Source organism: Bos mutus, chromosome 7, assembly GCF_027580195.1.
Source record: "Bos mutus isolate GX-2022 chromosome 7, NWIPB_WYAK_1.1, whole genome shotgun sequence".
NCBI classification, from domain to species: Eukaryota; Metazoa; Chordata; class Mammalia; order Artiodactyla; family Bovidae; genus Bos; species Bos mutus.
Window position 1 is genome coordinate 45,444,885 of NC_091623.1, and position 21,124 is coordinate 45,466,008.

General features: G+C 53.3%; 1 protein-coding gene and 1 non-coding gene across 2 annotated transcripts in view; one reads left to right on the forward strand and one right to left on the reverse strand.

The window, feature by feature from the left end:
* MYO9B (myosin IXB) overlaps window positions 1–21,124 on the forward strand; it is a 107,881-nt gene that overhangs the window by 26,596 nt on the left and 60,161 nt on the right. The window lies entirely within an intron of this gene.
* Window positions 1,863–1,966, reverse strand: LOC138988675 (U6 spliceosomal RNA). Its single transcript, XR_011464944.1, has one exon. It is a non-coding gene; the product is annotated as a U6 spliceosomal RNA (small nuclear RNA).

A 21,124-nucleotide genomic window follows, 5' to 3' on the forward strand; every position in this document is an offset into this window, starting at 1 on the left:
GGGGAGGCTCAATTTCTCCAGGGGTTTTAGGAGGGAGGAGCCCATGCCAGCTTCCAAAACAGACTCGAGCCAAAGGCATGTCTTGGCCATAAATGTGCTTCCTGAGGCAACCGTTTGGAAAGAGAGAAGGTGGTTTTAGTTTCAAGCTGGGCTGTGCAGCCAAAGGACCGCTGACATCTCGGGCTGGGTCACTCCAGGCTGGGGGCCATCCTGTGCGTTGCAGGGTGCTGAGCTGCACCCCTGGCCTCCAGCCACCTGATGCCAATAGCACCCCATGCCCCCACTGGCGACAACCACAGAGTGTCCCCAGACATCACCAAGTGCCAGCCGAGTCTCCCTGGGTGAGAATAGCTGCCTTAGTCACAGCTGGTGGTCCCACGAGACCCAGGCACTGTTTCTTTCAAGTGTTGATGGCTTAGAATTGTCCATAAGTCAGTCCCAACCATTCTGGGCTAACTTGAGAGTTACTTTTTTTTCTAATACAGTATGTGATATGTAGTTTTCCTTCTTTGTTTTGGCCATGCTTGGGCTTTGTTGCTGCTCAGGCTTTTCTTGGTTGTGGCGAGCAGAGGTGCTCTCTAGTTGTGTGCAGGCTTCTCACTGCCCTGGCTTCTCTGCTTGTGGAGCTTGGGCTTCGGGGTGCAGGGGATTCAGCAGTCGTGGCACATGGGCTCAGCAGTTGCGGCTCCCAGGCTCTAGAGCACAGTTGCAGTAGCTGTGGCACACAGGTTTAGTTGCTCCAAGGCATGTGAAATCCTCCCGGATCAGGGGTTGAACCCATGTTTCCTGCTTCGGCAGGCAGATTCTCTACCCCTGAGCCAGCAGGGAAGCCTGAGAGTTCCTTGCTAATAACAGGAATAATTAGCTGTCAAGCCTTCAGGCCCCTGGGGTGTCAGGCTTCAGGTGCCACAGTCGTCATCACCTCTCTGAGGAGTCACAGCAGCTCTGCTCGTTTTAAAGACCAGAAAACAGAGCCCCAGAGAGGCATGCTGGTGTGTAAATGTCCTGGGGCTGACATCCCAGGGCAGCATACACGGGACAGAGTTGGAGGTGGGGCTCTTAAAACAACAGAGATGTCTTCTCTCGCATTTCTCGGGGCTAGATGTCTGAAATCAAGGTCTGGACAGGATGGGCTGCTCCTGAAGGCCCCCATGGAGAGTCCTTCCCACGTCTCTCTCCTGGTTTCTGGTGGCCGCCTCTCTGGTGTTCCTTGGCTTGTGGCCACATCACTCCAGGCTCAGCTGCTGTTTCCATATGGTCTTCTCCCCATCTGTCTCTCTATCTTGAATCTCCTTTCTCTCTCTCTCTCTCTTTTTTTTGTTAACAAATAAGTATTAATTTTATTTATTTAATTTTTAAAATTTAACTGTGTAAGGTTTTTAGTTAGAGGGTAATTGCTTTACAATATTGTGTTGGTTTCTGCCATCCGTCAACATGAATCAACCGCAGGTATGCATATGGCCCCTCCTTCCCCATCCCGCCCCTCTAGGCTGTCACAGAGCCCTGGCTTCGGGTTCCCTGAGCCATACAGCAAGCCCCCACTGGCTGTCTGGTTTACACATGGTACTGTGTATGTTTCCACGCCACTCTCTCTAGTCGTCCCACCCTCTCCTTCCCCCGCTGTGTCCACAAGTCTGTTCTTTATGTCTGTGTCTCCTTTGCTGCCCTGCAGATAGAATCATCAGTACTCTGTCTCTAGATTCCATATATATGCATTAATATACGACATTTGTTTTTCTCTGTCTGACTTATTTCATTCTGTATAAGAGGCACTAGGTTCATCCACCTCATTGGAACTGACTCAAATACATTCGTTTTGATAGCTAAGTGATATTCCATTGTATATATGTCCCACAGCTTCCCAAACTATGGAATGCTTCACGAATTTACATGTCATCCTTGCACAGGAGCCATGCTGACCTCTGCATCGTCACAATTGCAGGATATGTGATGCCGAAGCAAGCACTCTCCTTTCTCTTAGAAGGGCACTGTCTCATTGGATTTAGGGCCTACCCTAAATCCAAGACGATCTCACCTCCAGATCCTTCCCTTAATTCCACCTGCTGTTTATTCGCTCAGTCTTTTGTCCGTCTCTTGTGCCACACGGACTGTAGCCCTCGAGGCTCCTCTGTCCGTGGGATTCTCCAGGCAAGAACACTGGAGTGGGTTGCCATGCCATGCCTTCTCCAGGGGATCTTCCTGACCCAGGGATTGAACCTGTGTCTCCTGCATTGGCAAGTGGATTCTTTTCCACTGGGCCACCAGGGAAGCCCATTAATTCCATCTGCAGAGACCCTATTTCCAAAGAAGGTCCCACTCCCAGACTCCAGGGATAAGGAGTTGGGCATATCTTTCTGAGGGATGTGCGTCCACCCAGAACAGTCTGGGTGCCCCAGGCCACACCGCAGGCAGCCACAGCCGGACCACGCTTAACACCCAGCCTGAGCCTGGGTACCCCTCTGCATCTTCGTGAAAAAGATTTCCTCTCTCAGCTTGGCTGAGGCCACAGAAAGCCGACTGGGACTTTTTGTCAGCTCCCTGAAAGGAGAAGTTGAGTTGTTTTGAGGTTTGGGTGTCGCCGGGCGCCCCCCCCGGGCGCAGGCTGCAAACTTGCTCTGCAATTCTGACCAGAAAACAGGAAGGGGGCAGCGTGGAAAGCCGGTTGCAATCAGCTGGTCTGTCCGCCCGCCACAGCTAACTGTCACTGTCACCACTTCACACGGTGTCGCTCAGCTGCCCTGCGGCCGCCCTGCGAACCACCCCCGGAAACACGGCATCCACGCAGGGCTGCTGTTCCAGCTCAGAAATGCTGAAGGTGCAGAAGACAGGCTAGCCGGGCCGTGCAGTCGGGGCCGTGACCCATGCCACATGCCCTGTAAGAACCTGGCGACTCGGTGCTGCAGCCCTGGCACTGGCCACGGGTCTGGCCGCACAGCCTACCTGGGATGTGCCCCTCTGCCTTGGCATCAGGGCTGCAGATGGGGGCGGTGCTTAGGCTCGGGTTCTCTCTGTCCTTAACTGTAACAGTCACCACTAACATTCGCCAACGCGCACAGGGTTTTAATTTCGAAAGCAGAAATGAAACGAGGATCCTTGCTGGCTGGACTCTTTTCCCAAACGGCCAGAAGCTGAGGTTTCAGCGCTTCCATGTAGCCACCGTGGCCTGGCCCACACAGAGAGGGAAGGCTGGGAGATGGCCCCCTAGCTGTTGGGTACATCTGCGGGAGGACAGTGACAGGACAGTGGGCTCTCGGAGCTTTCTGCTGCCCCTGACCCCTCCGCAGGGACCCTAAAAGAGCATGTCCTGGGACTGTGCCAGCCTGGGTCCTGAGCACCAGCCCCCACTGAGGGTCCCACAGACCCAAAATCACCTGACCCCAGACTCCTCCAGCCTCCCTCCCACCCACCCATCAGCCACTGTTGGTCTGTCCCCTGGCAGCACCTGCAAGCTACCTGGGCATGTCATCCCGAATCAACATGCCGCCCACCATTCACCTTGACCTTTCCTCATACGGATACCTGCACAAACCATGTCCCTCCCTCCCACAAGGCAAGGATGGGCCAGTCCTTGCCCATCATTGAGGGCACATGGGCAGAGCCACTCAGCTGGAATAATAGAAGGTTCCAGAGCCAGGGGTGTGCCTCTTTGCTTAGGTTTTTCTGTTGAAGAGCTTTGTTAAGATAAAACTCACCCATTTCCAGTGAACAATATAGTGCTTTTAGTACATTCCCAGTGTGGTGCCACCTCCACCTCTAGTACCAGAACGTTTCTGTCACCCCGGAGGAAACCATCAGCAGTCACTCCCCATTCCCCCTCCTCCAGCCCCTGATCTGCTTTCTGGCTCTGCGAGTTTGCCTGTTCTGGGCATTTCTGGACGTTTCATGGGGTCATACAAGTTGTGGTCTTTGTGTCTGATTCCTTGCACTCAGCTTGGTTTTTTTCCAGGTTTATCTGTGCGTCACTGGTGTCTCCGATGGTAAAGAATCCACCTGTAATGCAGGAGATGCGGGTTCAATCCCTGGGTCAGAAAGATCCCCTGGAGGAGGGCACTCCAGTATTCTTGCCTGGAGAATCCCATGGACAGAGGAGCCTGGTGGCCGGCAGTCCATGAGGCCACAGGGAGTCAGACACCACTGAGCAGTAAATACACACACGTCCTCGCTGCAGCGTGTGTCAGTGCTTCGTTCCTTTCTCTGGCTGAGTAATAGTCTGCTCTACAGATAAGACCACATTTTATTTATCTTTCACAAGCTTTCTCAGCATTTCACTCCTTTGTCTGGCTGACTCTGCAGTTGAGTTTCCTCCTGGGCTCTGGGTCCCTTCCCTGCCCCAGCAAGGCCAGCATCCTTCTCTGCCCATAACAGGAGGGTAGGGGGTACCAGGCAGACATGGAGGTGATCCCGCTGGAGACTTTCGGGGTTGACTGAGCCAAGCCCGGGAGGAGAGTGGGGCCCTGGCCAGCAGCCTGCTCCAGGTATGCAGGCCTCGGGGCATGCCAAGGGCTGGATGGGTGCCAGCAGACACACCTACGACTGTCCATCGGTGTCACGCATCTGCGTGGGCCTGCCGCATCTGCTAAGAGCCTGGTGGCCAGAAGGCATCTGGCCTTTGGGAGCAGTGGGGAGCGAATGTGTGGGGCAGGCCACCAGGGGCCTCGGAAAGCAGGCCAGGGTTCTTGAGCTGAGGCATCCGATCAAAGTAGACAGTCCAAGGGGAGGAAGAGGCGGGGTCGGAGATGGCTGCGTGTGCTGCCTGTGGCTTCTCCCAGGATGCTGGTGAGGACTGTGGTCTAGGGGAGAGGCTTTATCCAAGGGATGTGCCAGGAACACAGAGCCCCCTGGACCCCAGCACTTGTCGGGCCGTAGAGGTTGTCCAGTCATGTGGGGACCTGCAGCAAGCTGGGGCACCTCCTGGTTTTGCTTGTTAGCTACGGGAGGAGGTGAGTTTGTCAGGAAGATTGAATGTTGAGAAAGGGGCATGTGGCCACAGACAGGTCTCGGGACCATTCTGGGGGCATGGGCCATAGCATAGAGGACACTCAGGATCGGGATAGAGGAGGGAAATCACTGGTGTCGTGTGCTGCGCAAACCACCCCCCCAAACCCATACAGGGGCCAGGGCATTCAAAGCAAAAGGGGTGTCAGGGCTGGGAGCCTTTATCTGGTGCGTGTCTGTCTGTCTCCAGGATCATAGGAACCCAGAGGCCAGATTATCTCCTGTACGTGAATACAAAGGCGTTTGGGGGTGTTTCCGTGATCTGCTAATGGGGAGTGTCAGGTGTCAGCAGGCAGCTAACTGGGTGGGGAGGTGGTGGAATTAGGCTCGGGAGAGTCTAGGGTAGCAACCTGGGGTACTCCAGGGCAAGATGTGCCAGCCAGACGTCCCCTGACCCCAGCCAGTGGTCAAGGCTCGGCTGGCCTAAGGCTGGCCTTGAGGCTTGGTGGCTAGAATGTCAGCAACGTGAACGTCAGGGTGGGAAGAAGGGGAGTGAGAGCCAGTCCAGGGTGGACACCCAGGAAGGTGGACGTGACAGGGAGACAGGGAAGGGGGGCGGGGGTCCGTGAGGCCAGGAGGCTGAGCCACTTGAGAGCCTGCGAGGGAGGCCCTGGCAGGGCAGCCCCTGGGCGCAGGCAACAGAATGTCTGGCAGCTTCTGTCCCCCCGCATGGCCTCCCCAGGATGTTGAAAGAAGTCACCGGGAAGGCCCTACGTTGGCAGAGCAGGCTGAGAGAGGGCAGGAGCGGAAGCCACAACCCAGGGTCGGGGGGGTCGGCAGCAGGGCCTATCCCACGGAGGATGAGAGAGGGTGAAGGAGGCCTCGTGCGGGACCAGCCTCACGCCTCACAGATGGAAACACCTGGGGACCTAGGCTGCACTTCTGCACCGCTGATGTTGGGGATGGGGACCGTCCCCGTGCACTGTCAGCTGTTGAGCAGCATCCCTGGCCTCCACCCACCAGATGCCAGTGGCACCCCCTCCCTCGGTCAGGACGGTCATAAACATCTCCAGATATCACCAAGCATCCCCTGAGGGGCAGAATCTCCTCAGTTGAGAAGTTCTAGGCCGACTGCGGGCAAAGATTGATTTCACTGTTAACGGTTGTCCGGTGCCCAGATGGGTTGAGATTTGATGGGGCTCTGTGACATTGTGCCATTATGGTTACACGTCACCTCAGCTCTGTTCAGTTCTATCTCGTCAGCTCAGCACAGGCCAGGTGGTGGGCGGAGATGCTGTTTCTGGCTGGCGATCTGCTTCGTTCCTGGGAACGGGCGGCTGGTGCTGCTTCCCGCCCTATGGCCAGCCACAACCAGGAGAACTGCCCACCCATCACCGGAAACCTCGATCCTTTTTTGTGTGTGTGGCCACATTGGGTCTTTATTGCTGCACGCGCACGGGCTTTCTCTGGCTGAGGCAGACAGGGGCTCCTCTCTAGTTGCAGTGCACAGGCTTCTCATTGCAGTGGCTGCTCTTGTTTCAGAGCACGTGCTCAGTAGCTGTGGCGCAGGGCTTCGTTGCTTCGAGGCATGTGGGATCTTCCCGGACCAGGGATCGAACCCATGTCCCCTGCATTTGCAGGCTGATTCTTAGCCACTGGACCACCAGGGTAGTCCCTCCTCCCATCTTCCTCACCAGTAGCAAAGCTCATTCAGATACGAGGGTTGGGTTTTCCATCCAAGTTTGTGCTTAGGGCAAAGTCTTCAAATGTTATTTGAAAAGCTGCTCATCAATGCAAAAGAAAAAGAAAAAATGCAGTCACCCATGTGGTGACCCCCCAGAGCTGAGAAGTCACATGCTCCCTGCAGGCTTTCTTTCAGGCAAATGTCATGAAAGAACTTCAGCAGATTTCTGTTGCATTTCATGCTGGTTTCTCTGCACTGAAATTTTGTCACCCCCTCCCATCCCTGTCCTCCTGGGGGTGACTTTCTGAACCTCACACCAGGCGCTGACTGTGGTTCACCTCTTCTTTAAGCAACTCCCCAACAGGAAACAAACCAAGACTGCCCTGGTGGTTTTCACTGCCGGAGAGCAAGCAAGGTTATCTGCACTGCCACACCCACCCACCCCCCCATCCCCCCGCCCCCCCGCCCACCCCTTGCCAGAATTGTGACGTATTTTATTGTAGCTTTTGATTTCACGTCATGTACTTGGCTTTTTTCATATATTGCTTCACTTTTTTAGTATCATTTTCCTTATCTGAGATATAATTTTTGTGTGTACCAGGGCTTGGCAGACTAGATCCCACAGGTTAAATCTGCCTGCTTCTACACGTAAAGTGTTATTGGCACACAGCTGTGCCTGCTCATGTATGTATCATCCGTGGCACCTCTCAAAAGAGTTGTGACAGAGACATCATATGGTCCCCTGATGGTGGCCATTGAACATCTGACCCTTTACAAGAATGGTTTGCTGACCCCCTCACACTTTGCACACATGGAACATTCTAGAACATTCCAGTTACTTTCTCTGTGCACACATCTGACTTCTGCTCTGTTCTCCCTTCCCAGACCTAAGGAAGCCAAGTTCCCACACTGGTTCCAGATGATCCCTATCACCCAACTGAAATCTTTTTGCATTAGTCTGTGCCTTATATATATTATAACCTGGGTCTCCCACATTGTAGGCAGATGCTTTACCGTCTGAGCCACAAGGGAAGCCCACATATATCCACTAATGTACATCTACCCACAGAGGAGTCTGTAAGCCATCTTTGAGGGGTCAGAAAGGAAGGGCTTGCATGTAGATGTCCCAGAAGTTCATCTCATAAGTTCACCTTTCAGCTTTCACTCTCCTTCTCCAGTGCTGTCTGTCCCACAGGCAGCTGGGCTCACTTGTGCGGCCAGGGTGTTTGAGGTCTGGCTGACCACGGTGGGGGCCACGTGGGGCCCCCTCCCGATCTTTCATTTCACGGAGGGGCCCTCGGAGGCTTTCCAGCCACACCCTGGGCCCTGAGGCCACCTGCATCCTGCCTGCAGGGCAACACAATCTGCCAGGCACAGTGGGATGAAGACAGCAAGCAAGACCCCAGTGCCTCCCAACCCTGCCCTTCCCCCCCACCAGCCCCTGGACCCTCCACAAGCTGCTGGGAGAGCCAGCATGAGCTCACTGAGGCTGGTGGGCCAGGCCAGCAGCGTACACTGAGGGCCACAGCACCCCTGGAGGAAGCTAGCATCGGGGTGCCAGATATGTGCCCAGAAGGAGGCCCTGGAGTTCACGGCACGCAGATAGTTCAGCCAGAGAGATGAGCGTGGGGACAAGCTTCTCATAGCCCGGGCTAGGGGGTGGCTGTGTTCCCAGCCCTGGTGCTTAGTACATATCAGCAGGCGTGGGTGTTCCCAGCTCACCACAGGGATGTCACAAGATGCGGAAAATGGCGGGAGCCGCGTTAAGGAACCACTTGATTGGAAGGAGGGATCCGAGGCAGAGTGACAGCCTGCAGACTGCCCAGCTGAGAAGTAAGGCCACACCAGAGCAGGAGGGGGTACAGAAAGATGAGATGTTGTCTTTGGGGGTGTGGAGAGGATCAGGGTGCCCTACAGCTGTTATTGCCTGTGCCTTTTTGTCAGGGGGTCCCTGGAAGTGTTAGGGAGGGGACAGCCACCTGGAAGACAGTCCACAGGCACTCTCTGCCCTCCCATGCCTCGCAGACCTGCAAGGCTGCCTCTCTGGCTTGCTGCCTAAGAGTGCAGAGCCCTGACGCCTTGCAGTCATCTGAGGCTATTTTAGACCAAAGTGAAAGTTATATTTTGGGGAACATTGCGTCTAAGAGAAGAGTGAAATTATGGTTGTATTTTAAGCACCCAGAAAGGCCTCCTTGGAATTTGCAAAAAGAGTTGATTAAAAGGCAAAGCATAGCTCCGGGCCCGGGACACCCCTGCCACAGCCACCGCCCTGTCCGAATGTTCTGGGCACTTTGCTATGCCAGGGCTGGTGGAGTGGGGCGGGGGGGCACGATGAGAGTGTCTGTCCACCATCCATCAGCCCATCAGCTACATCTGCCTCACTCTTTGGCGTGGGGATGCGGCCAGACATCAGGCAACCACAGGGCCTGGCAGCCGATTTGTTTCCTGGTGATTATCCAGGATGGAGCAGCTTCAGGGCCCTGTCCCCAGCATCACTGGGTAGTTTCCCTCTGGAAGTTTGCTTCTGTGTCATTCAGCCACTGCTGGCCGCAGCCAGCTCCCAAGGCCAGGCCCAGCAACACCTCAGTTACCTGAGGCCCATGGAAGTGACCTGTCTTTTGGAAAGGCCAGGAGGTCAATCAAACTCAAGGCTCTCAGTCCACCACCCAGCCACTGATCAGTCCTCTGACCCCAGCTCGTAACTGTTGACCAGCTCCTCCTGGGTGGAGGGGGAAATGGCCACCCCCTGGCAATGGTCAGGTGCCTGGGCTCAAAGTCTTCCGTGGTGTGAGCTGTCAAGAAATGTTCAATGTAATCCTCACCCGTTTACGGGAGAGTAAGTCACAGCCACCTATGAGAATTTACAAAGTTCTACTTAGCCCTTCCTGAGGGTCCAGGGATCTCTGGGACAGCCGATGTTTTTAAATTGAAGTTTGCCTGGTGGCTCAGATGGTGTAAAGATTCTGCCTGCAATGCAGGAGACCTGGGTTTAAACCCTGGGTCAAGAAGATCCCCTGGAGAGGGGAATGGCAACCCACTTTAGTATTCTCGCCTGGAGAATCCCGTGGACGGAGGAGCCTGGCAGCCCACAGTCCATGGGGGTCACAAAGAGTCAGACACGACTGAGTGACTGACACTTTCACTTTCTTTCATAGTTAACTTAGAGTGTCGTGCCCATCTCTGCTGGTACAGCAGAGTGACTCAGTTGTACACATACAGACATTTTTTTTTTAATTGAAGGATAATTACCTTACAGAATTTTGTTGTCTTCTGCCAAACATCAACAAGAATCAGCCATAGGTAAACGTATGTCCCCTCCCTCTTGAACCTCCTCGCCATCTCCCTCCCCATCCCACCTCTCTAGGCTGATACAGAGCCCCTGTTTGAGTTCCCAGGTCATACAGCAAATCCCCATTGGCGCTCTATTTCACATATGGTAGCGTAGGTTTCCACGTTGCTCTCTCCAGACGTCTTGCCCTCCTTTTCTTTTTTAAGAAGTTTACTTTGGGTTGCACTGGGTCTTCACTGCTGCGCTCGTGCTTTCTCTGGTTGCGGTGAGTGGAAGCTACTCTTCGTTCAGAGTGCAGGCTCTGGGGGTATGGGCTCAGTGGTGGCTGCGCGCGGGCTTGGTTTTTAATGGTTCTGTTGAATATGGTTCCCTGTGCTTTACAGTGGGACCTTGTTGTTCACCCATCGTATGTATAATGGTTTATATCTGCTAATTCCAAACCCCCAGTCCTGCCCTCCCCCACCCCACACCCCCCGGGCAAGCCCAAGTCTGATCCCTGTGTCTGCAAATCTGTTTCCATTTTGTAGATAGATTTATTGGTGCCATATTTTGGATTCCACATATAAGTGATATCACATGGTATTTGTCTTTCTCTTCTTGGCTCACTTCATCTAGTATGATCATCTCTAGTTGCGTGCATAGTGCTGCAAATGGCATTAAGTCGTTGGTTTCCGTGGCTGAGTAGTATTCCATGGTATACATGCACCACGTCTTCTTTAGCCGTTCTTCGGTTGGTGGACATGTAGGCTGTCTCCATGTCTTGGCTATTGTGAAGAGTGCTGCTATGAACATAGAGGTGCGTGTATCTTTTTGAATTAGAATTTTGTCCAGGGGTATGCAGAGCAGCCAGTTTTTTAATTTCTTCGCAGAGTCTAAGGCTCATTTCTCAGCCAAGGCTGATTCTACCACCAGGGGACATTTGGAAACACCTGGAGATTTATTTTTCTTTAATATTTATTTGGCTGCATCAGTTCTTAGTTTTGGCACATGGGATCAGTTGCTCCTCTCATGTGGGATCTTAGTTCCCTGACCAGGGATCGAACCTGAGTCTCCCACATTGCAAAGCAGAGTCTTAACCACTGGACCGCCAGGGAAGTCCCTGGAGATGTTCTTTTGTTGACCAAGGGTGCTGCTGAACATCCTACAATTCACAGAACAGCCCTTCTGCGAAGAATGATATGTCCCCAGAAGCCTGTATCAGCCGAGGCCAAGACACCTGCTCTAGTTTAGGGGTCTTTAGGATGTGCAGTTGAAAATCAGGCCTGGGGTTCTGGACGGGGTCTTTCAGGGGGCCATGTAGATCCAGGAGCCACTGCCTGCACAGAACAGCTTGATGGACGTTATCAATGTTGGTGAGGTTGGGGGGGCGGAGGGGGAGGTGGGAGAGAAGGTAACAAGGACACGCAGCCCTGGAGGAGTGTCTCCAGTTCTGCCAAAGTGCCTGGACCAGCTCTTCCCCGTCAGCACGTGACTGCACCCCTCCCTGCAAAACTGACCACCTCCAGGGCCTCTGGGCAAAGAGCTGACTCTGCCCGGAAGCCTAGCTCGGCTGCGTAGATGCCATGTGACCTACAGCAAGCTGACCTCTCCATGCTGCCTGCTGCTCTCCCCTGCCCCAGGGCCTTTGCACATGCCGCACCCTCCTGCACCATCATCTAGCTAGGTCCGCCCCCGAGGCTTCCTGGGAGAGGCAGAGGAGAGCTCCAGAAGGTCCCAAGGCCAGCAGGCTCCTAGCACAGCACCAGCACAGTGCGACTCCCAGCCCCACACCCTGAAGCTCCGAGAGGCCCTCTGGTGCTCAGGGCCCATTAGTTTCCTGCAGCAGCTCGTGTCACCCAGCAGCCCCAGATTTCATCTGTGGCAGAGCAGGGAGGAAGCAGGCACGGTGGTGCGGTCATGGCAATACTGAGGCTGGGGGGGACACCTCGTGGGGATCTAAGCCCCCCTGTGCATGGGTGGCCTTCGATGCCTGCTCCAGAGCTGCCCCTTAAAGAAGATGGGAGGGACTTCACTGGTGGTCCAGCGGTTAAGAACTTGCATTCTTAACCTGCGTTAAGTTTCCATCCCTGGTCGGGGAACTAAAATCCCATGTGCCGCAGAGCAGCTGAGCCTGCACACCATAACTACAAGCCAATGAAGCCAAATAAATATTTGAAAAAAATTTAAAAAGATGGGAGACACTTTTTAAAAGATGCTGAGTGAAAGAAGCCAGACACACAGGGCCACATCCTTCTGATCCCATCGACATGAAGTGTCTGCAACAGGCAGATCCAAGGAGACAGAGACCAGATTAGTGGTCGCCAGGGGCTGGGGGAGTGGGAGTGGGGAGTGGCTGCTTACGGGCACAAGGTTTCCTTTGGGGTAATGAAGCGTTCTGGAACGCGATAGAGGTGACGGCTGCCCGACATAGCAGACCTGCCAGACGCCACCAAATCGTACATTAAAACAGTAAATTTTACCACAATTAAAGCCTGAATATTCATTGGAAGGACTGAAGCTTAAATACTTTGGCCACCTTATGTGAAGAGCTGACTCACTGGAAAAGATCCTGCTGCTGGGAAAGATTGAGGGCGGGAGGAGAAGAGGGTGACAGGATGAGATGGTTGGGTGGCATCACCGACTCAATGGACATGAGTTTGAGCACACTCTAGGAGATGGTGAAGGACAGGGAAGCCTGGTGGGCTACAGTCCACGGGGTGGCAAAGAGTTGGACACGACTGAGTGACAGCAACATACACGTCCGGAATGCTCCCCATCAGGTCCCACCATGGGCTTCCGGTGGCTCAGTGGTAAAGAATCCGTCTGCCAGTGCAGGAGATGTGGGAGACACAGGTTCACTCCCTAGGTTGGGAAGTCTCCCTGGAAAAGGAAATGGCAACCCACTCCAGTATTCTCTCCTGGGAAATCCCATGGACAGAGGAGCCTGGCGGGCTACAATCCATGGGGTCACAAGAGTCGGACATGACTGAGCAACTAATCAACAGTAGGTCCTGCCACATCAGCCTCTTGGGTTCCTTCCCATCGATCTCGCAGTTGGCGGGCACAAGTGCAGCCATCCCAGAGCCGGTCCTGTTGGCTCTGACCTCTGGGGTGGCCCCCAGCGCGCCCGAGCTCCATCTCCCGGGGCCCCACGGAAGCCGCCGACCCTGCAACAGGACACAGGACCGGCATGAGGTTGGACCTGAGCCCCTTTAGGTAAAATTTCTCCAGCAGGTGTGGAAGTGCTCCAAAATGTTTCAGCCAGCCACTTACCTTTAACATCACCATTTCCACCCAGAGAATGTTTCATTTCGTTGTGAATTGGCGAAACCCTCCCCCAGGACTGAAAGATAATAAAATCGGCCAGAGCAGGTTCGCAGTGGCTGTTCCTGTGGAATGTCTCCTGGATTCAGCCGTTCACACTTAAGCTCTGGTATAGTAGTTTACCCCAGGGGTCTGTAAACTGGTTCTGTAAAGGGCCACGTTAATTAGCATTTCCAGATTTCACAGCCGCTCAGTCTGTATCACAGCTACTTAGCTTGCAGCTACTCACCCCGCATCGTAGAGCAAAAGCAGCCGCAGACAGGACGTAGATGAACAGTGCGGCCATTTGTCAATAAAACGTCATTTACAAAAACAGGCAGTGGGAGAGCAGCAGCAGAGATACCCAGACTGGGGGCTTCCCCAGTGGTCCAGTGGCTAAGACTCCAGGCTCCCAACGCAGGGGGCCTTTGTTCAGCCCCTGGTTGGGGAACTAAAGATTCCACATACCACAAGAAGATCTGGTGCAACCAAATAAAATAAATGCTTTTTTAAAAAGAGAACCGATAACCAGATTGAAGGACATCCTAAAATATACTCATCCCCATCCTCCTTAAGACTGTTAAGGTCTCAAAAATAAGCCTGAGATACTTGATGTGGGAGGACTGAATGTAACGTGATGAAAATGAAAATCGCTCAGTCATGTCCAACTCTTTGTGACCCCATGGACTGTATAGTGAATTCTCCAGGCCAGAATAGTGGAGTGGGTAGCCATTTCCTTCTCCAAGGGAACTTCCCAAGCCAGGGATTGGACCCAGGTCTCCCGCTTTGCGGGCAGATTCTTTATCAACTGAGCCACCAGGGAAGCCCATGTAACATGTGATAACTGGGATAGAAAACAACATTAGGGGGGAAATGAGGACATCTGAATGAATGCAAGCTTAGTTTCGTAATAATGCATCAGTCAGTATCGGCTTCCCTGGTGGCTGAGCTTTAGAGAACCTGCCTGCAATTCAGGAGATGCAGGAGACCCGAGTTCAGTCCCTGGGTTGGGGAGATCCCACTTCCCAACCCACTCCAGTATTCTTGCCTGGAGAACCCCTGGACAGAGGAGCCTGGTGGGCTACAGTCCCTGGGGTCACGAAGAGTCAGACACAACAGCTCACACCCAGGGTCAGTCCATATTGGTTTTGTTCACTTTTTATGGCAAATGTGCCATCATTATATTGACAGTGGGAGACACCGAGCGTGGGGCCCTTGGGAACCCTCTGTGATATTCTTAGAACTTACTGGTAAGTCTAAAACTATTTTAAAATTAAAAGGTTTTTAGAGAAGAAGAAGGATGTCGAGCCAGACTTGACTTGTGTGTGTGGAGGGAAGGGGGTCCATAGACAATCCCGCACAGGCCAGGTCTGTCGCACAGACAGGCTCCCACCATGTCCATGAGATACGCAGAGCAGATCTCAGGTGGGATCCTCACACAGTGAACTTCGACCTGACGCATCCCCGCCCTCCCGAGCTTCCCGGCGTCCATCAGCTGAGCATCATCAGCGTTCTTTGGTGCTTTCCTCTGTTGCCTGCGTGCTCGCTGTCGCCATATCCTGTCGTCGCTTCCTCTGCAATGTTCCTGCTAGTGCCCGGGCTCCGGCCGGCGGCCCCGCTGGCGCACGCAGGTGACAGTGTCCAGCAGTCAGAGTGGTGTCCAGGGTACCGGCTTCCCGAGGGGCCCACGCACGACTGGGGCCCAGCCACTGAACTCGGTTTCCTAAACAGCCCCTTACCTTCCAGGGCTATGAGGAGTCAAAGCTGGAAGGTGGCTCTGGATAGTGATTTTCTCTCCTCCTGCACCTGTTTCTGCATCATCCGGGGGCCTGGTTTCTGCTCACTTTCCCTCCACGTTACTGTGCCTAGCTGAACAAGGCTACCAAGTGGAGGCACGCTGAGAACTGGACCCGTCTGTTGTTGGGGTGCAGGTGGGGAGAGGCTGCTGTCAGTGAAACCCTGGACTATGACAGTTTCCCATCTCTTGGGGCTAAGCATTAGGAAAGCCATCTGATTAAGTATGCGTGCTAAGTTGCTTCAGTCGTGTCCGACTCTTCATGACCCTGTAGACTGTAGCCTGTTAGGCTCCTCTGTCCATGGGATTCTCCAGGCAAGAACATTGGAGTGGGTCGCCATTTCCTTCTTCAGGGGATCTTCCTGACACTCGGATCAAACCTGAGTCTACTGTGTCTCCTGCACTGCAGGCAGATTCTTTACTGCTGAGCCCCTGGCGGAGCGCCCTGATTAAGTATACTGAGCACGGAGCTCTTTGCTCTGTCCTGCTTCTGATTATCAAGACCCTTACTCTAGATGTTCAGGAAAGAGGGAAGGGTATAAGCAAGTGTCCTCTTGCTTTATTTCTCTCTAGAGAGCCTTCACTCTCATAGGAAACCCTAGAGCAGTAGTTCTCACCCTTCCAGGGATCAGAACACCCTCAGGCTCTGGTTTAAAAATTTAGATTTCCTAGCCTTTCCAGAAATCCTGCAGGTCTGGAATGGGCCCAAGTCTGCATCTTTAACAAGTCCCTACAGCCCATACTTGGATTCTCAACTTTTCCTCTCCCTTATCACAACCTACCAGAGCAGCATGGTAGAGGTGACTCATGGGGCAAGGCAGAGGAATCTTGACAGTTCTCTTTTTCCTCACTGTTGTAAGCGGGGGAGCCCCAGGAAGACAGCTTTGCTCAACCCAGGTATGGAGGGTGGACCCAAGGGTAGCCAGCGGGGGCGGGGGAGGCGGGGAGGGGGGGAGGGGGGGGAAGGGACCTTCCCCTTCCCCCTCCCGTCCCTTCCCCTTCCCCTTCCCTGTCCCGGAGGGCTTGGAGAGAAGCTATAGGGCCTGTAGGGAGAGTGGAGGGATGCTCTCAGACTCTAGTCTCTCCCTCCAGCCCACCCTTGGGAGCTCACCTTTCCTCACAAGGGCAAATGCTTAGTTTTACTGCATGGAACGTATTAAGAGTCCTTACTGCTCTCAGCAGCAGCACCGTGCAGCTTGAGATTTGTGAAAATGTTAGTTGCTTGGTCATGTCCAACTCTTTGTGACCCCATGGACTGTAGCCCGCCAGGCTCCTCTGTCCATAGAATTCTCCAGTGGGTTGCCATTTCCTTCTCCAGGGTATCTTCCAGACCCAGGGATCGAACCCAGGTCTTCCGCATTGCAGGCAGATTCTTTACCGTCTGAGCCACCAGGGAAGTCCTAATTTGTACAGAAATTCATACAGGGAAGCAAAGGAAATTTGCCATTTCCTTTTCCCCTGGAATAGGAAATGGCAACCCACTCCAGTATTCTCACCTGGGAAATCCCGTGGACAGAGGAGCCTGGCAGGCTATAGTCCGTGGGGTTGCAGAAGACTTGGACATGGCTGAGTGACTAACATACATGCACACGGAAGCAAACCTCATCCTAAAAGGAACTTCCATAGTGAGCCACCACCCACTTACAGAACTAGCCCTCCACTCACACCTCCCCCGCTCAGCTCAGCCTGTGCGTGACTCCTTCCAGCCCACCAGGCCTGCGGGGTCCTCCTTCCCAGATCATCCCACCACACAAATACAAAATAAATCAGTGCAAAGAGAGGTTGAAAAATCTTGCGAAAGGTGCATGATCGCAGGAAGTTATCAAAAGTGACCCAGAGAATTGCTCTGACCTCCAGTTACTCAGCCACACCCAGGAGCAGCAGATGCGAAAGAGAGCCAAGGATGGAAGCCTGAGCTTCCGGAGGGAATGAGTCCATTGTGTTGCTAACTTTACATAGGTGCACTCTGCCTAAAGGGAGTTTTCAGCTGGGTTCACCAGGCGAAGTTCAACTCCATGCTTTACGAACGAAACACACCCAGACCAAAGTAGTTCAGGAAGCTAAAAATAAAGGGACAGGCACAGAGATGTAGCAGACAGATGGAAACGGGCTAGAACACAGCTGCAGGTTTGATGTGTAAAAGGGAGAGCTGGGGCCTCTGAACATTGTATGATGAGGGAGATTCCCCATCAGGCCAAAACCCTCAGTTTACACTCTCAAGGTATAATCGTTGTCTGTATCTATGCATCACAGCACAGCAGCTGCTTTTACAAAGCAGAAATTATAAAAGATACTGGGAGAAATAGATGAAAACATAACATAAGGCTCCTTGAGCAGTCAGCAAATAGACAGGGCTGTAACATGCCCGGACCTCACATTTAGGCAGATCTTTGGGCCCTGTCACAAACCCTTCACTCCATTATGAGAATAAATCTTAAGTATTTGTGGAAGTAGTCATCCCTATGTCAAGTCACAGAGAAAGCATCTTAGAGCTTCCAAAAGTAGAAATACTATCATCAGTTAGTTCTCTTCATAATACTGTAAAACTAGAATTAATTTTTAAGGCCCTTTCATATGGAAATTTGTTTTAAAGAAACAGTAACCTCTGTTAACTCTTAGATAAAGGGGGAATCTATAAACCAAAATTGGTGGTAGTTTAGTCACTCAGTCGTGTCTGACTCATTGCGACCCTATGGACTATAGCCTGCCAGGCTCCTCTGTCTATGGGATTCCCCAGTTAAGGATACTGGAGTGGGTTGCCATTTCCTTCTCTAGGGGATCTTGCTGACCCAGGGATCGAACCTGCGTCTCCTGTGTCTCCTGCATTGGCAGGCAGATTCTCTATTGCTGAGCCATCGGGAGCCCATAAACCAAGATTACAGATATTCTAAAAACCATCAATTGAAACTATATAGTATCAGAATCCGTGGGATGTATTTAAAGCAGTAACAGCAGGACAGTTCGTAACCATAAATACTGTATGTCCATAAATAGGAATAAATGAAAGTAAATGAATTAACATCCCAACTCAAAAACCTGAGAAAAAGAACCAAGTACACCGCAAAGAGAATGAAGTGTTAGTTGCTCAGTCGTGTCTGACTCTGTGGCCCCATGGACTATAGCCTGCAGGCTCCTCTGTCCATGGAATTCTCCAGGCATGCATACTGGAGTGGGTTGCCTTTCCCTTCTCCAGGGGATCTTCCCGACCCAGGGATCAAACCCAGGTGTCCTGCGTTGCATGCAGATTCTTTACCATCTGAGCCACCAGGGAAGCCCAAAGAGTGTCAAATGGATAAGACAAGCCCTCAGGAATTCATCAGTTCCTCCCATATTTTTGGTGCAGTAAGAACCAAGCAAGACCCTCCCCCATCAAAGTTTAATTTGTTCTTTATTCTTCTGTAATCTAGCACGTGGTTTCATTTATAACCTAAGCCAAAATTTAGTGAAATACAAGGTACAATAACTTGTTTCATACTTGGTTTCTTTTTTTTTCCCCTAAGATTCCATAACCCTGCCTCCCCCCCACCCACCCCCTGGCACCGTCCACCGTGAAACTTCAGCCCCTGGTAAGAATCTGTCCATCTCAAAGGGCCTCGTCCTGGGCCCAGGAACCCTTGGTGTGTTTTTCAGGGTTTCTGCTCACATCTGTGGCTGACAGCCAGTGCCCTTCCGGGTTAGAGTGACAGAGTCTGTTAGGAGCTGGGGGCACGGAGCGGGAGTCAGTGTCATGTCTCATCAGCACGCGACTCTCTTTACATGCCTGCCATCTACCCATCTGTCTGTCCAGCGGGCAGCTGGCTAGAGGGAGCCTGCCGGGTATCCCAAGCCCTGTGGGCAACAGGGAAAGAACAGAACCCAAGCTAAAGCTGGATGTCAGCTGGGCCCTAAAAACCCTCCACTTCCTCATCTGTGAGTCGAAGAGCATGAGGTTGGGGGTGATCACTCTACTTCCTGCTCTGCACCCACAGGCCCAGTGAGCCTGCAGCTGTCACCTGCGTGGGCTGACCTGGTAATTGGGGGGTCCAATCTTCTGCCCCACAGCCACCACCTCTCACCATCATTGCCACCCACTTCCCATTGTCATCCTTTTTCTCAGCCATGCCACACAGCACGTGGGATCTTAGTTCCCAGACCAGGGACCAAAGTCTCGACTTTCTACACTGGGAGTACAGACTGCCAGGGAGTCTCCCACTGTCGTCTTGTCCTCACCCTCCCTGGCTCCGTCTCCCTCCACCCATTCCCTGCACAGCATCAGCGCTGTGGGAGTCACGTTGGCCTAGCTTCTCCTTCCCCACCTCCCACCCCATCCACGCCCATCCTCAAGGAGCTCGCTTTTCTGTCCCTCCCACGCAGCCCCTCTGAGCCTGTGACTCCGCTGGCCCCTTCTGCCCTCCGTGCTTCCTGGTCCCACTTCTCTGTGTCCTTGCCACATCTTTGCGAGGAAACCAGTCAGCTTAGGCGACTCAGGTCCTCTCGTGCGCATCTTGCATGTCAGAGTGTTGACGTCCTCTCCCTGCCTCAGCACTGCCCTGGCCCCTTTTGGAAGAAGGAGGCGTTTCACCAAGAGCCCCTAGTACAGTGGCCGACACACCTTTCCTGTAAAGGGTCCAAGTGTCAGTATCTTCTCTGCCGGAGCAATCTCCCCCAGCACAACTCAGAAGCAGACACAGACTACCTGTAAACGGACATGAACGTGCGCCAGCAGAACCTTATTCATGGTTGCTGAAAGTTGAATTTCCTGTCACTTTCATGTGTGGGAACGTACTGTTTTGATTTTTTCAAGTGTTTAAAAATGTAACAAGTGGGACTTCCCTGGCTATCCAGTGGTTAAGACTTCACACCTCCAGTGCTGCGGGCACGTTCAGTCCCTGGTTGGGGAACTAAGATCCCATATGCCAAGCAGTATGGCAAAAAAAAAAAAATGTGACTGCCATTTTTAGCTCGCACACCACACAGAAACAGGTGGCTGGCCATAATTTGCTGACCCTGGTGGAGGTCCACGTCTAAGCCTGACCCCCGCCCATTCCTAAGCATTACACAGGCATCCTCCCCATGGCCACGCGCATTTGTGGACAGGTCATCTGTGACTGCTTCACACTCCACCGCGACCCAAATACTTACTAGCTGGCCCAGGTCATCTGTGACTGCTTCACACTCCACCGGCGACGCATATACTTACTAGCTGGCCCTTCACAGGACAAGTTGGCCCGCCCCTGGTTCACACAGAGCGCCTTTCGTCCTCAAACAACCTGAGAAGGCAGGGTTTACCCCCTCGTTTTACAGAAGAGGAACTTGAAACTCATGAGCAGCAAACTAATTTGTCCCTCTTGGCACAGCCCCCCAGCCCAGGACCACAGGGACCCACTGGAATTCCCTGTCGACGTGGAGCTGTTCTCCTGGGCTCCTCACCGGAGGTAGCCCTCCACCCCGCACACACCCAGGGGCGTTATTTTCCCGGCATTTCCACACAGGAAAGCCCCAGGCTGACTGGATGCCCCCCCGGGGCTGTTTGCTCAGTAGACTCAGCCGAGCACATTTCCTGGGCGCCCAGGTCCAGGGGCCGTGGGACGCCTCCCAGGCCTCCTTCTGCAGATGTGACAGTCGCTTGTGTCCCCAGACAGACACAATCACATAGAAATCCTGGAACTTGGAGAGCACTTGGGTAAACAACTGGAGTTCCAGGCCTAGTTCCCGATCACTCTCGGGTGTTGCTCTCTGTACCCCCAAGCACGGCTATAACAAGAGGGCGAGTGGAAGCCAGTCTGTCTTTCAGCCCTGCCTTTAGGCTTCACGGTAGCCTAATATTTGCTTGAGTTGTCTTACCATTCGCAGCCTCTCCTGGCACCACCAGTCACTCCTCTGTCTTGGTGTGTGACCTGGACTGGACACGAGATTTGGAAATCCTGTGTGGAGTGGTTCGTGGTCTCAGGGTGGGGGACAGAGGCTCTGCCCCCACCTGGCACTGCAGGGGGCAGGGCAACGTCAAGGTCATGGGAGGCAGTGGGCAGCCTCCAGGAAGTCCAGAGGCGGTGACGTCCCAGCCACGGCCAAGGTGAACGCTCGGAATGTCCCTGTCGGAGCCCCACCAGGGAGGGGAATCCCTGAGACTAGAATGGTGCCAGGCACATGGCCACCAGTA